Source organism: Struthio camelus, chromosome 11 (assembly GCF_040807025.1).
Source record: "Struthio camelus isolate bStrCam1 chromosome 11, bStrCam1.hap1, whole genome shotgun sequence".
NCBI lineage: Eukaryota > Metazoa > Chordata > Aves > Struthioniformes > Struthionidae > Struthio > Struthio camelus.
Genome location: NC_090952.1, coordinates 16642443 through 16655188, shown reverse-complemented (window position 1 = coordinate 16655188; position 12746 = coordinate 16642443). Strand labels below are relative to the sequence as shown.

The window sequence follows — 12746 nt, the reverse complement described above, 5'->3', positions numbered from 1 at the left end:
ATAGTTGGGAAAGAGCCTCTGTAAAAATTACATCTTGTTGTTCCATATTTATTCTCCCTCAGTGGTTTCCATGTCAAATTTGCTCAGTTTACCAGTCAAAACAAGATATTTCTACCTGCCAGCTCTGCCAGCTCAGCCTGGGCTCCGGAAATCAAGCTGTGCTCTCTCTGCTCTGGACATCATCACCAGCCAGAAAGGATTCTGGAATCAGGGCTGAGCGGGTTGTGATTTTGATTATGCACGAGTATAATTTGTTCTCAGGTAACATTACTGGCTCTGTGCGACAGATAGCGCGGCAAGGCTTCTGCACTGTACAAACACTGACTAACAGGTCTTCCCTGCTACCTGTGGGCTGATGGACTACTACCACTCTGTTTTGCACCTAGGGGATACTGAAGGGGGCAGTTTGTTTGAGTTGACACAGAAAAACCTGTGGCAGAGCAAAGGATAGAACTAGGAGGTTCTGCTTCACGCTATTACTCTTTATTCACAAGAACAGATCTGAGCATCTTCAGTGCTTTGGTCCACTGCTTGGTCACTAAACCGTGACACTTCCTTCGATTGCAGTAGCCTGTGAAATTCCCAAAGGGAACAAGTGCATGTACCCACTTCTCACTGCAGAGAAATGGAAGGGGTAAAACCATAGGAAAGGCTTTCACATGCGATGGGCATTAAGTTGGTTCTGGTGGATGGGGCAGGAGGGCATTCCCCACCATCCATTTCAGGGAATGGATTCAGTTATCTCAGAGCTGGATGAATATTTAAGAAAAATGATGAATAGAAGATAATATATTCACTGTGTATGAACATGTCATATAGTAGGAAAAGTGGGAAGGGTGTATTCGCTATTGCACTAAGTTCCAACCTTTACTCTTCATGTGCCTCTGTAATGAGTCTCACCACAGGCTGTCAGCAAGAACTGACACAAGGACCTTCGGTATCACAGCGTAGGCCTCAGCTCTCAGAACCAGCAGGGTCATTTCAGCCACTAAAAGCAGTTTTAGGCTTTTATCTACTATGCAGACTGGCCTCCACTAGTGAGCAACGACCCAGAAGTAGCATGTCTTACTTGGTTCCTACGACAGTTTATCGTCAAACGCTTGCATTTAAAACCAAGGCTCATCCATTTCAGTTAGCTCAGAAGTGAGTACACCAAACTTGCCCTTTTTGCTTCTACTAGTATGGGTCATGACTGCAGCAATGCCACAGAACCAGGCCCAGTTTCCTGATCCGGAGGTCATTCCAACACCTCTATTATTACCAGGCAGTTCCTTGATCGTTTTCTTGCTCTTCTTTTATACATTAGCCACAGTGAGAGAATCCATCTACAGCTCTTTCTTTAAGTAGTTTTTCATTAGTAAGACCACAGCAGATGACTCGTCCAGGCTGGGAGAAGCTTGTGCCATGGGAAAGGCCAGGCATGGGGAAGGTATTGTGGAGCTACCCTGAGCAGTTCAGCTCGGGAATGTATAAAGAAAGGGACTCCCCATTGCAGTAGGCAAAGCTCTGGGTATGACACTGGCGATGGTCACCCCAGGGGAGGAGGCCACCCAGGTTACAGGTGGGAGTTTACTGGTGGGACATTGTCACTAGAGGAGGAATCCTCCTGTTCCAGCTGGGGAGAAGAAGCGCTGCTGGGGAGCCGGGCTGTATGTCATGTCTGCCAGAAAGCCCTGTGTGCCGGCCTCTGTGGAAGAAAACATCGAGCCTTGGCTTCATCTGATCCTGATGATACCACACGTAAAATTCCCACTGGGTTGAGAGTTAACACGGGCCTACATGTCCCAAGACCTTCCCCTAATCTGGGCTCAAATCTGCAAGGCCTTGTGCATATCTACAGTACTTGTGCATCTGATTTAGTAATGCTGCTTCCACAAGTAGCATCTATTTGAGCAAAGCTCTGCCAAAGTTTTAGCAGGCTGAGACTGCACTGACAGCGATTGACCCAGTCCAGATGCTTTTTCTGTTTTAGAGCACAGAGGGCCTGTCTACTGCCCACTAAAGGCAACCAAAATGTGTGGTTCAGACCCTTGAGGAGAACAAAGGCAGCGGTGATCAAAGGTGTGACTGCCGTCACCCACTCTGTTCTCGCAGTCAGGAGGATCTATATGTTAACTAAAAATGAAAACATCTCAGCAGATCTGTCTCAGCTTGGGTAGGAAATTTTTGGAGGTGGGGGGAGGGTTGACTATGAGCCGAATTTTTCTTCTCATCCTCCTTTCACAGCAAAAATAGAAGAACATTTATCAGAAGTTCCCCTACATGTTTTTCTTCTCTTTTTTATGCTAGCTCCTTGCTAGTATTTGAAGCTAGAGAAAAAAAATGATGAGTACTCAAGTTAATAATGTGTGATTATTATGTTGATGAATTGCCGGAGATGAATTTATATGTAAAAGCCCTGCAAGATTCGCTCATCCATGCATCCTGAGTGAAAGCAATTATTTTGGTGAACAAATGACAGTTAGCTGTATTTCTTAATAAGAGGTGCTAGGGTAAAAGGTCGCCTGGTAACTTTTGTCCTGGTGGGTTTCCAGGACTCTCTCATCAACTGATCTTCGCTGAAAAGATAGAAGCACCAGCCTAGGGAGCCAATCGTTCAAAAGTGACCAATTTGCGAACTTGAATTCTCCCTCCTACAACCCTCTCGCAAATCTAAGTCATCAGTGGGTTAAGTCAGGTTTTCTTTGCCTTGAGACTGTGGAGGAAAAGCAGAAAAACCTGAACACAGCACATCCAAGGGACTCAGAAAATGGAAGATGGAAACATATAGTCCCGTATATAACATTTGGAAAGGGGGAGGCTAGTTTATATGTGTGCTTTTCTTCTCATGCGTTCTAACTCAAGCTCATGATTTTAACGTGAATGTCATGGCATTTTCGGGTCTGACTCACTACTTTCCCCACTGGTCCCCACACTCACACCGTTAAGCTGTCCATACCACCGCCAGGCGCAAGCCTCGGGCGCCAGGTGACCCCTGCCCGCCGTCTCGGGGGATGAAGGAGGGTGTCCAGCACTGCCAAAATATCACCCCACAGGAGGCATGGCCGGGGCTGTCCCTGCCACTCCCGGGCACCCGACTTCGGCGTTTGCCTGGCCTGGCCACCGAGTCCCTTCCCTTTCCCCCGTGCCGCGCGTGCCTGGCGGGATCACGTCCAGGAATTAGACGGTGTGGTATCCTTTAGAGCCGTGAGTTTGTAAACAGCGACGAGGAGGTGTGACTAACTCATTAAAACTGAAAAACAGGGGGGGAAAAAAGGAAAACACCTTCCTGTCGTCACTTTGATAAAAATGACAAGTCAATATATTTTGTTGTTGTTACAAATGCTTCCAAGACGGAGTAATGGATTTGATATGAACGGAGGAGCTTGTGTTAACCCATTTAAATTAATTTGGTTCGGATCATTTTCAGCTAAGGGGATTAGCGGGCTCAGGATGTGGCAACGCAGGAGAGCGTTTTCCCGGAGAGGTCACGTATTCAAGCACGGCCCAGGCCAGTGGTTTTTTGGGGGACGGTATTTTGGGCGCGTGACCAGAACAAGCCTCCTCCGCGTAGCGGGGCACACCGCCGCCGAGGCGAGGAGAGGGCCGGCACCTCCGCGCCCCCACAGGCAGGCAATGCTGGCCCGTCTCCACAGCTGCCACCCGCCACCTGGGCAAAGCTGCTGATGGGCCCCACCTGCGGCCGCCCCGCCTAAGCCGGGTGCGGGAGGCTCCTGGGTGGTGGGACTGTGTGTCTGTCACCCACGGAGTCAGTCCACAGGCTGGAGTGGGATGGGATGGGCTGCCCCACATGTAGCTGGGCCGCACCTGCCTCAGCCCCTACCCTGCTTATGCTCCTGGTGTGTTTGTGCTGCCTGAGTGCTAGGGCTGGTGTGTAAATCTGGTGTTTTGGTTGTAAAGAGTGTTTTTCCAGGCTGCAGGGCTGCTCTGGGGACAACCTGCCCAGCTGGGGTGAGTGGGGTAACGGTGGCAGCAGGGCACCCCAGGAGGGTGTGAAGGGCTGTGGGAGCAAGGGCTGAGCCCGCCATGGCTGAGGACACGGAGCCAACCTGAGCTGGAAGGGCCTGCGCGAGAGGGCCGGGCTTGCTGCCTGGCCGGGGGGTGGCGGTGGTGTGGCCCTGGCGTGCTCCAAGCTCCTGCGCAGCTTCGTGGGCAGAGCTGCAGCAGCATGGGCCAGGCCCCCACAAAGTGCGGTGGGGATGCGCTCGCCTGCCAGCGTGCTGCTGGAGGTGGGAGGGAGCCTTCTCAGGTGGAGAAACGTGGGGGTGCTGCTCAGTGCAGGTCTTGTGCTTGATGTTGTTCCCGGCACATGTTGTTCTGCTGTCAGTCTATTATAATACGCGTTTGCTGAGGAGGCCCTGTTGCCTGCTTGCATATCACCCTTGATGGAAAGTAAGTGCTGAAGGGATCTACAGGGCCTTGTGCCTCTGATCTTCCCCGGGCAGCTCAGAGTAACTGTGGAGAAACACAGTATTTTGTAGAAGTGCCCTACTCTGCATGGTGGGTGTAAAAGCAAAAACCTCTAAACAAAGGGTGTGTGCTGCAGGCTGCAAAGGCGGGAGCTGGTGTGGGTGGGTGCCCTGGGAGGATGCTGAGAAGAAAGCCCTCCAGAGGGGGGCTGGAAAGTGGTCCTTGCTCTAGCAGCACAGCACACCAGCAGGTTAGGGGCCTGCCTTTGCCTCCTGAGGGCCAGGTCTGCACCTGCAACCGCCCTGCTCTGGCAGAGAAACCTGTGCCTATGGCGGTCCCTGCAAAGGATGCTTCAGTCTGCAGCTTGCTGTGATTCCAGCCAGGTTTTGCCTCCTTCAAAGGACAGCTAGTATTTGGGAACTGCTGCTCTTCGTAAGCTCACTGTTAAAGCACTGATTGCTTAGGACCTACTAGTGATGCCAGGTTGGAAACAATCAAGTCTAGTAAGGTCATGCAGCTGTATATGTCTACAAATGAGTGCAAATACAACTGCAAAACATATCCAGTTTATGATGGTTCTAGAAACTTATTTTCCCCTCAATCTGCAGTAACCTGAACAAGTATATATCACCCAGGAAATAATTAAGCATGCAGAGGACTTTAGAAAAATCTCTTCATCACTAAGAACCTTTAAAACTCTGACTCCTGAATATTGACCTAGGCCTTGCCCAAGAACAGATGGTATTCTGAGAAGTCACTGATTTTTCTTAATGCTGTGTGTATATGTACAAGTGCTTTGCTGAACTGAGTCCACCAGTAGTACAGACGCTGTAAGTAAAGGCTTGGTGTCTACTCTCTTGTTCCATTTTTAAGCCTGTATATATGAGACCTTGTTTTTATTCAGCTTGAGTAGCTGTCTACCACCATCTTTTAAAATCAACCTTGATTTAGCTTCCTCTGTAATCCTTCAATACCTCTGGGACAGCCTTTGCGCTATTCTTGCAGCCTGCTGATTGTTCTCTCTAACTTCCAAATTTCCATGGGATATTTGCAATATCCCACTCTAATACCTACTAATCCATTAAAAATACCCATGAGATAGATGGGTAATCCACTGTGCCTTGCAGATTGTGCTCTTTAGCTCTCTACTTTCCTTAGAACAGCCACAAAAAGATTGCTACATCTGCACTGGAAAAGCATTGTTCCTCCAGAACGATCCTCCAGCATGGGCTCACAAGCAGGCACAGCTTGCTTGGGAGAGGAGAAAAAAATCCTCTGTCTACACAAATCTACAGGGACAGCTTCAGTTAATAACATGCTGGAAATGTGGCTGTTACGTCAAGGTTAAACTGTAAGTTTGTAAAGAGCATCTCAAGATAGAAGTACTTGAGTGGTCAGTTTTGTCTCCTCAGCAAGCGCTGTGTTGCTTGGCTCCTTGCTGAAGAATTGGCTTCACTGCTTGCTTGCACAAAAGCCTGTCTCCTACTGAAGCCCTTGCATTTTTTCGGTGTGTGCATGTTTCAAGGATCTGCTCAGGTGCTGTGCCCAGCTCTCCTGGCTCATGAGCTGCCAGGGGCCAGGAGGTGGTATGACTTATAATATGTGGCTTGGTTGTACCCTCCCTTGGCTGTTCCATCCAACGTGGTGTTCTGTCCTTGGTATCACTGTTTTGGTGAGAGCTTGCTCTGAAGTTTCCATGTCTTGTGGGAAGTCCCTAATATTCCCCCTTGTTAAGTGAGTTGTGCAGACTTGGTGATCTGTCTGGCTAAGGCCAAAGGCAGGCTTCCAGCCTGTGCCATTCTGCTCTCATTAGCTTCCTTGCACAGGGTTGTGCTATGTCTGGTTGATGTGGATAGATGGGAAGCCTAGCAATTTTGTTCTGCGTGCAGGCTTGATGGCTTAAAAAGTGCCAAGCACTCCCTAAAGGAGCACGGCAAAGGGAAGGAAGCCTTCCAGGCAGAGGGAACTGTCTTCTGCCAGGCTCACTTGGAGACTAGCTGCAATCTCCATTAGAATTAGTGGTAGATGCTCCTCCTGGCCCTGCAAAACAATGAATCCTTGGGGAAGCAAGAAAGCACTCCAAGCCCCATATGCCCTGGAGACTAGGGCCCTATCTATCAGCTCCACAAGGCTGCTTTCCTCACTTAAAGTGAGGAGATTGGTTAGCAACAGCAAGTCCCTCATCTTCCCTGTGCCCCCGGATACCAGAAGGCAATGCCATATTTGCTGACTTCCCATGAGAGCATCTCTCCTCTTTGTGGCAATGTACCACAGCGGCCCAAAGCATATTGTCATGGTATGATTTGATCTTATAAATCCAATGGATGTCATGGAGTGACCTTGCTAGGAGTAGGGGGAGAGCTTTGATATCAGCCTCTGTGTTTGATATTTCTGGCTGTTGTACTGAGCCTGGCAAGCTTACTGTTTAGCTATCGGCTGTGGGGTGGGGGAGAGGTCTGCAATGAGTCATGGAGATAAGAATAAAAACCAAGTAGAAGAAAGCTTGGAGAGTGTTTAATGTGTATTTAAAGCTAGATTTTATTGGGAAAGTTTAAGCAGGTTTTTAAGTGACCTTGCTGAACTTGGTGCTTCTAGATGTTGCCCGTTCCATCCACGCTAGATGAAAGCAGCTCCCCAAACATTTCTGCTTCCATAATACATGGCCAATGTTTCTTGCTCCTAAAGCATAAGCTCTTGCTGTGTTTATGCTTGATGCTGGGCATAGGTACCTAAGCTAAAAAAGGAAAAGAATCAGAAACTTAGCATTGGAAACTTCTTTTTGATTTGGCTTCTTTGTAGCCTGCTGGGATGGCATCCCCTAGAAATGCTCCTCTAAACTGCTATAGCAGAGCCCTCTTGCTTGAGATCTGTGAGCACAGCCATAATGTTGATAGCAATTTGAATCTTAAAATCTACATATATTATGAAAAACCAGGAGCATTTTCAGTCTGTCTCTCCTGGGACGTAGGTATAGATTACTCCAAAGTGACCTCAAGCAGCATGCTGAGAGCAGGCTGGCTTCTGAGTTACCTTCTGAGGGTGTTTTAGAAGAAACTTCAGTGGGGGGTACTTCCCTGCCATCGCTCAGGACCTCAGTCTGTGGGCTGAAAACGAGGGTCTGGTTTGGGGAGGATAAAGTGGCGTTTCTTAGGAGACTGGTACAGCTGCATCCAGGCTGGTGACTCCTCTGTTAGTCAAGGAAGCCTAATGTTGAATGTGAGCTGCATCCTGCACCTCTGATTACCTGGGAACTCTTGTCTCCTAACTAACCATGTCTGTCAGACCTTGTAAAATCAACTCATCATTACACATAGCAATGACGTGGACCATGGCTTTAAGTTTTAAACATAAATCCAGGCTGCCCTGAGGTTCAGTACTGTGAACAAAGTGGGGGCAGTGGCTTGGGTAAACCTTTCTGTGCAGAAGGACTGAAGAGTTCTCCCTGGCCCGGGAAAGCAGGGATAAGAGCCCTGAAGGAAAAAGTCCTGGGAGGGAGATTAATCTGTGTGCTGATCTCTCCTTTTTCAGGCCTGAGAATGAACTAACTGCTGTCCTTGATGAGGGTGAGGGTCCTTGGAAATGCAAGTGATAAAGAAAAGGCAGTGCAGTCCCATAGCCATGTGTATCAACAAAGGTTATTCTCCTTGAGTCTGTCTATACGGCCCTGCTTCTGCAGAAACAGCTTTGCCAGGAGGTGCAGGGCAGCTTTGTCTGGACCTTGCTGTTTCTGGGCTCTTGTGCCACTACTGTCCTCCAGTTTCTGGAGGCCTGAGGACAAAGAGCAAGGTTTTACATGCACAGAGTCCTTTATGCCTGTGGATGCATGCCATTGCAGGGTAAGGCACAGAGTTATTCTATATGTAGGCTTGGTGGCTGAAAACTCTCTTTTTCACTGGCTGGCTTTGCTTACTCAACAGAAGACACTGAAGTAGCTTTAATGCCGCTGAAGGGGTCACTGAAACCCCTCAGAGTTCCAGGACCCAGGTCCCAGGACCACCTCAGGTGGTCCCATAGGCGGTGTCCAAGCAGAAGACGCTGGGGCTCATGTGTACAGCTGTGCTGACATTTCCACTCTTGGCCAAAAAAGCAGGTGCTACATTCCCTCTTCCTGTATGTATGCTGCTTTCTGTAATGGCAGGAGCTAGGCTGCAGGCACAGGGAAGTTTCTCATTCCCAAGTCAGGCAAACTGCCCCATTAACATCTGTAACCTCCTACACAGACTGAGCGGCTTCCAGGGTGGGTGCAGTGAGTCTGGGGAGACTTGTCATGAATCCACTGAAGGCGGTTTTATGAGACTGCTGTATTCTGGAGGTTGTTTTTTCTCTTCTCTATACTGGTGACATGTCATCTTTGCTTCAGTGGTTGGTTTCTGGGTACTGTGCTTTAAAAGAGATGTAGACAAATTGGCAAGATGCCAGAGAACAACACTAATTGTCAGAGCTTTAGAAAATATGACCTTTGAGAAGAAAGTTGAAGAAATCAGGTGCATTTAATCTAGAAAAGACAGTACTGGTGGTGTGAGGTGAGGAGGGATGTCATGGTTTCTCAATACATAAAAGCGATTGTCAAAAGATGATTGATTTGTTCTTTTGCAATCGTTGGGGGGAATGATGAGATGAAATGAGCTACACTTACAGCATAAAGAAGGCTTAGTTTGAATACTTAGGAAAAGCCTTCTCAAGTGCAGTGGAATGTTGGAAGAGATCGTCCAGGGGAGGTGTGCAATTTCTGATGCTGATGTCTTTAAAGAAAACCTCCATCAAAGAGGCTCTAAGCCTAGACAGGTCTGCTTCCTTAAAGGATTTGGGCTGTGTGGCCTCCTGAGATCCTTGTCAGCCCTTTGTTCCTGCAGTTTGGGCTGATGGGTCAGTCTGAGGCTCACGCCTGTCCCTTAACAACTGCAAGCATTTGGTGAGCTGGCATTGCCATTCATATGGTCAGAAATGCATGACCCAGACACCTCAAAATACTGACTGTGGCTCATAAAAATGGTGCAGCTTTTAGTGGAGGACAATGTAATGCAAGTTTTATTTATCTGCTCACTGTTTTTTGAGTCTTTTTGGCTGCGTCTGTACTGCAGTTAGAACTCTGATGGGAGAGAAACCGAAGCTCACTGTAGTCCAGCTTCCTTGGGTAGGAGTGGAGAGGGCAACATAGCCCTTTGTACAAGCCAGTTGCCCAAGTAAGCATCTAATGTCTTGAGACCTACTACACATGCTGCATTTTGTGCTGTTATCTCTGCCGCAGCTGAGCTACTAGGATGAAGCGTAGAGTGAAGGTACTGACCCATGCTGCCATCACCTCTGGCTGTAATGCAGGCCAACATAGGTGTGGAAACACAACCTCTTCCCTGCAACAGTGAAGTAAGAATGACTTCTCCTAGAGTAACATGACTCTACGTTCTGAGACTTCAAATCATGACAAAATAAAAAGTGGAGGCAATGATTGGTTGCTGGAAGAATATTGCAGTTTACCACAACTTGTTACCTGCCTAGACTGTTTGGTTCTTGTATTTGACAAGTATCACTTGCAGAAAGAGGAATGTTTTATTTTAATAATTTAGTTTATTTTCCCTCTCAGCTTCCCCAGAGTACGTTTTTCGCAGGCATCATGCTGTTTTCCATACAAAATGTTGGTGACTTCTCCAGTGATGGTGAGAAATGGGGAAGTGTAAGGGTGCCTTTCATTGATGAATGTGGCAGAATTTCTCTCACTCCCTTGTCTCTGAATTTGCCTAAAAATGTTTTCCAGGCATAAGCTTTTTCTTCAAGGGGCCAGGCCAGGGAGGAGGGGAACAGATCTAGTTTATGCACACATTAGCAAGGCACAGATAAAAGCATAGGCCTTTAATATCAGACTTACTACTGCTGCCTCTTCTCAGATGAAATGCAGAGCTCTGCCTTTTGGACAAATTCAGATGATGTTATCTTGTGTTTTAGCTACCCTACTTTTTGTATCCCTCTTCCCTGAAGCTATTAACATTGGCAGATTTGATGTCCTTTCTTTGTTTTGTATACTGCTTAGAGCCTGAACGTTGGACACCAGCTGGTCTAGTTTCTCTTTGGGCTGTGGTAGGAGGTAGGGCATGTTTTGGGTTTTTTTTTTGTTTTTTTTTGTTTTTTTTTTTCCTGCTGGCTTTGCACGTGCACCCCTATCCTGAGGAGACTGCAAGCCAGCCTTTGCAACAGGAACAGAGAAGGTGAAATGGCTTCCCTGAGATCCAGCTGGGAACAGATCCAATAAAGGCAGGACTTCGCATACCTTTGTCTTTTGCATTTGTGTGCAGATCATATGCTTCTGCCTGTGGGAAAAGCGGAGTCTTCCACTAGCCACAGTAGATAGGGAGTGGAGGTCTTGGCAGTGCCTTGAGTGGATGAGCAGGAAATATTGCTAAGTGAGCATGAGCTGGGCTGAGCTGAGCCCGAGCTCATGGGGAGCAGCGTTCTGCTGATCTCAACTCTGTCGTTTGTCTCAGAGCTGGGAGACGGAGCTCTGGATCTTATCCACAGCTTTGACACTGAGTCACTGCATGACCTCAGGCGCTCAGATACCATGGTGATGAACACAGCACAAATGTCTAGACAGATAGATTAGATTGAATAGACTCTGTATTTGATAAGTACTTGTATACCACCCTTTTCAGTGCTCCCCTACTATAGCCACCCAGTCCAGTTGTATCAGTGGGTCTCTTATACAGCAATGGGGAAGAAACAATTAATTTCCTCATTGAGAATGGAGTGCGCACATGACAACAGTACCACAATTACCAGTGGTGACACAGATGGAGTGGGAATAAAGCAGGCAGGAGAATAACTCTTGAAGGTAACAAAATTGCATGGCAGAAAAGCTCAGCAGTTGAGAGAGTTGGCTTCTTCCCAAATCTGCTGCAGCCCTTCTACACAGCCCTGTCTTTCTTCATGTGACCAATTAGCCTGCAAGTTCATCAGAGCACGGGCTATTTCTTCCTCTTTCTTCTATGGCTCCTACCACAACAAGGCTCTGATTTTGGGGGGAGGAAAAAGGCAAACTATCAAAAATGAGATTTGTTAAAAGCTTTATTGGTGCCACTGTCAGCCTCCAGCACAAGGGAGAATAAAGGGAAAATCGGCTCTGCCAGAGTCCTTCTCTGCAAATGACTTTTGGTTATTTTCACACTCGTCTCCCTTGTGAAGATGAATGCAGCACTACAGCAAAGATGTGGCTAGGAGTGTGCCCCACGCACAGGGATTTTCAGAGATCACCCGAGAACACCCATCTCCTGCACAGCTGACAGTAAGCTGTCAGTGGTGGAGAGGAACACTGCCTCTTTAAGAAGATTTGCTTTGTGGGGTCTAATTGCAGTTGTTGTTTCTGATATTTTCAGTGTTGTTCATATTCCATTAAAGGATAATGCTGCTTAATTTGCAGCAGAGGGTCTCAGTTACCAGTACATCCAATCACAAGGAAGCCCTAATGACACTACTTCCCTACTTCTGGTAACACATAATTAAAAAATCACTTCATTTCCAGTTGTGTGGTTCTCCCCTCTTCCCCCAATCTCTTAATCATGAAATGGCTTAGAAAGTAATTATCTGTAAATATTACGGCACTTAGATCTACTACTGAGTCCATGGAAGAGTTAATACTCAGAGTGGCATAAAGGCTTGCTGTTCCCTTTCTAGTACTGCATCTCAAGGAATTGTTTCCCACCTGGCATGTGTGGGAAGAGGGGCTTTGATTGCAGTAGAATAGGTTTTGGCTTTGGAGCCAGGATGCTGACAGGCAAGGGGAGACACTTGGAAACCCTGACTGGAGCAGTAGGAGGCCATTTGCTGGTTTTGGTACTGGATGTGTGTCTCACTGCAGAAAGTTTTAAACAGCTTAAATTCAATTGAAAGGGCTGTCCTGCTGCCTGTTTATCCCTGCTGGATCTAGCTGGGGATGCTGCACATCTGGAAGTAGGGGTTGAAGTGTCCTGCTTCTGCCTTGACTCTACCCTGCCTAAGGGAAGCAGTAATACATCTCTTTGCACTTGGGCAAGAGAAGGCAATAGGTCTACCTGCAACTGCCTTTCAGTGTAGTGCTTCTTAACATATTTATCTTACATGCAGTAGTGATGCAATGACACTTACTACAGAGTGGGGGTGGCTTGGTCACTGGTAAGGGAATAGCTGAATTCCCCAGAAAATCGGGGCACAGATGTCTACCACAGTTCAGTGGCTGCTGGGAAGAGGATGTGTGGGGGGACGTGCACCCTGATGCCAATGGTGAAACAGGGAATCTGATCCCTGATTCAAGTGCAGTCCTGCTTTGAAAAACCACTATAAAAATGGTACTTTCTCACTCCACAGGTTTG

At 47.6% G+C, this 12746-nt stretch overlaps 1 protein-coding gene across 2 annotated transcripts in view; it reads left to right on the top strand.

The window, feature by feature from the left end:
• Window positions 1–12746, top strand: part of LOC104140915 (gamma-aminobutyric acid type A receptor subunit theta) — a 76645-nt gene that overhangs the window by 16577 nt on the left and 47322 nt on the right. The window lies entirely within an intron of this gene.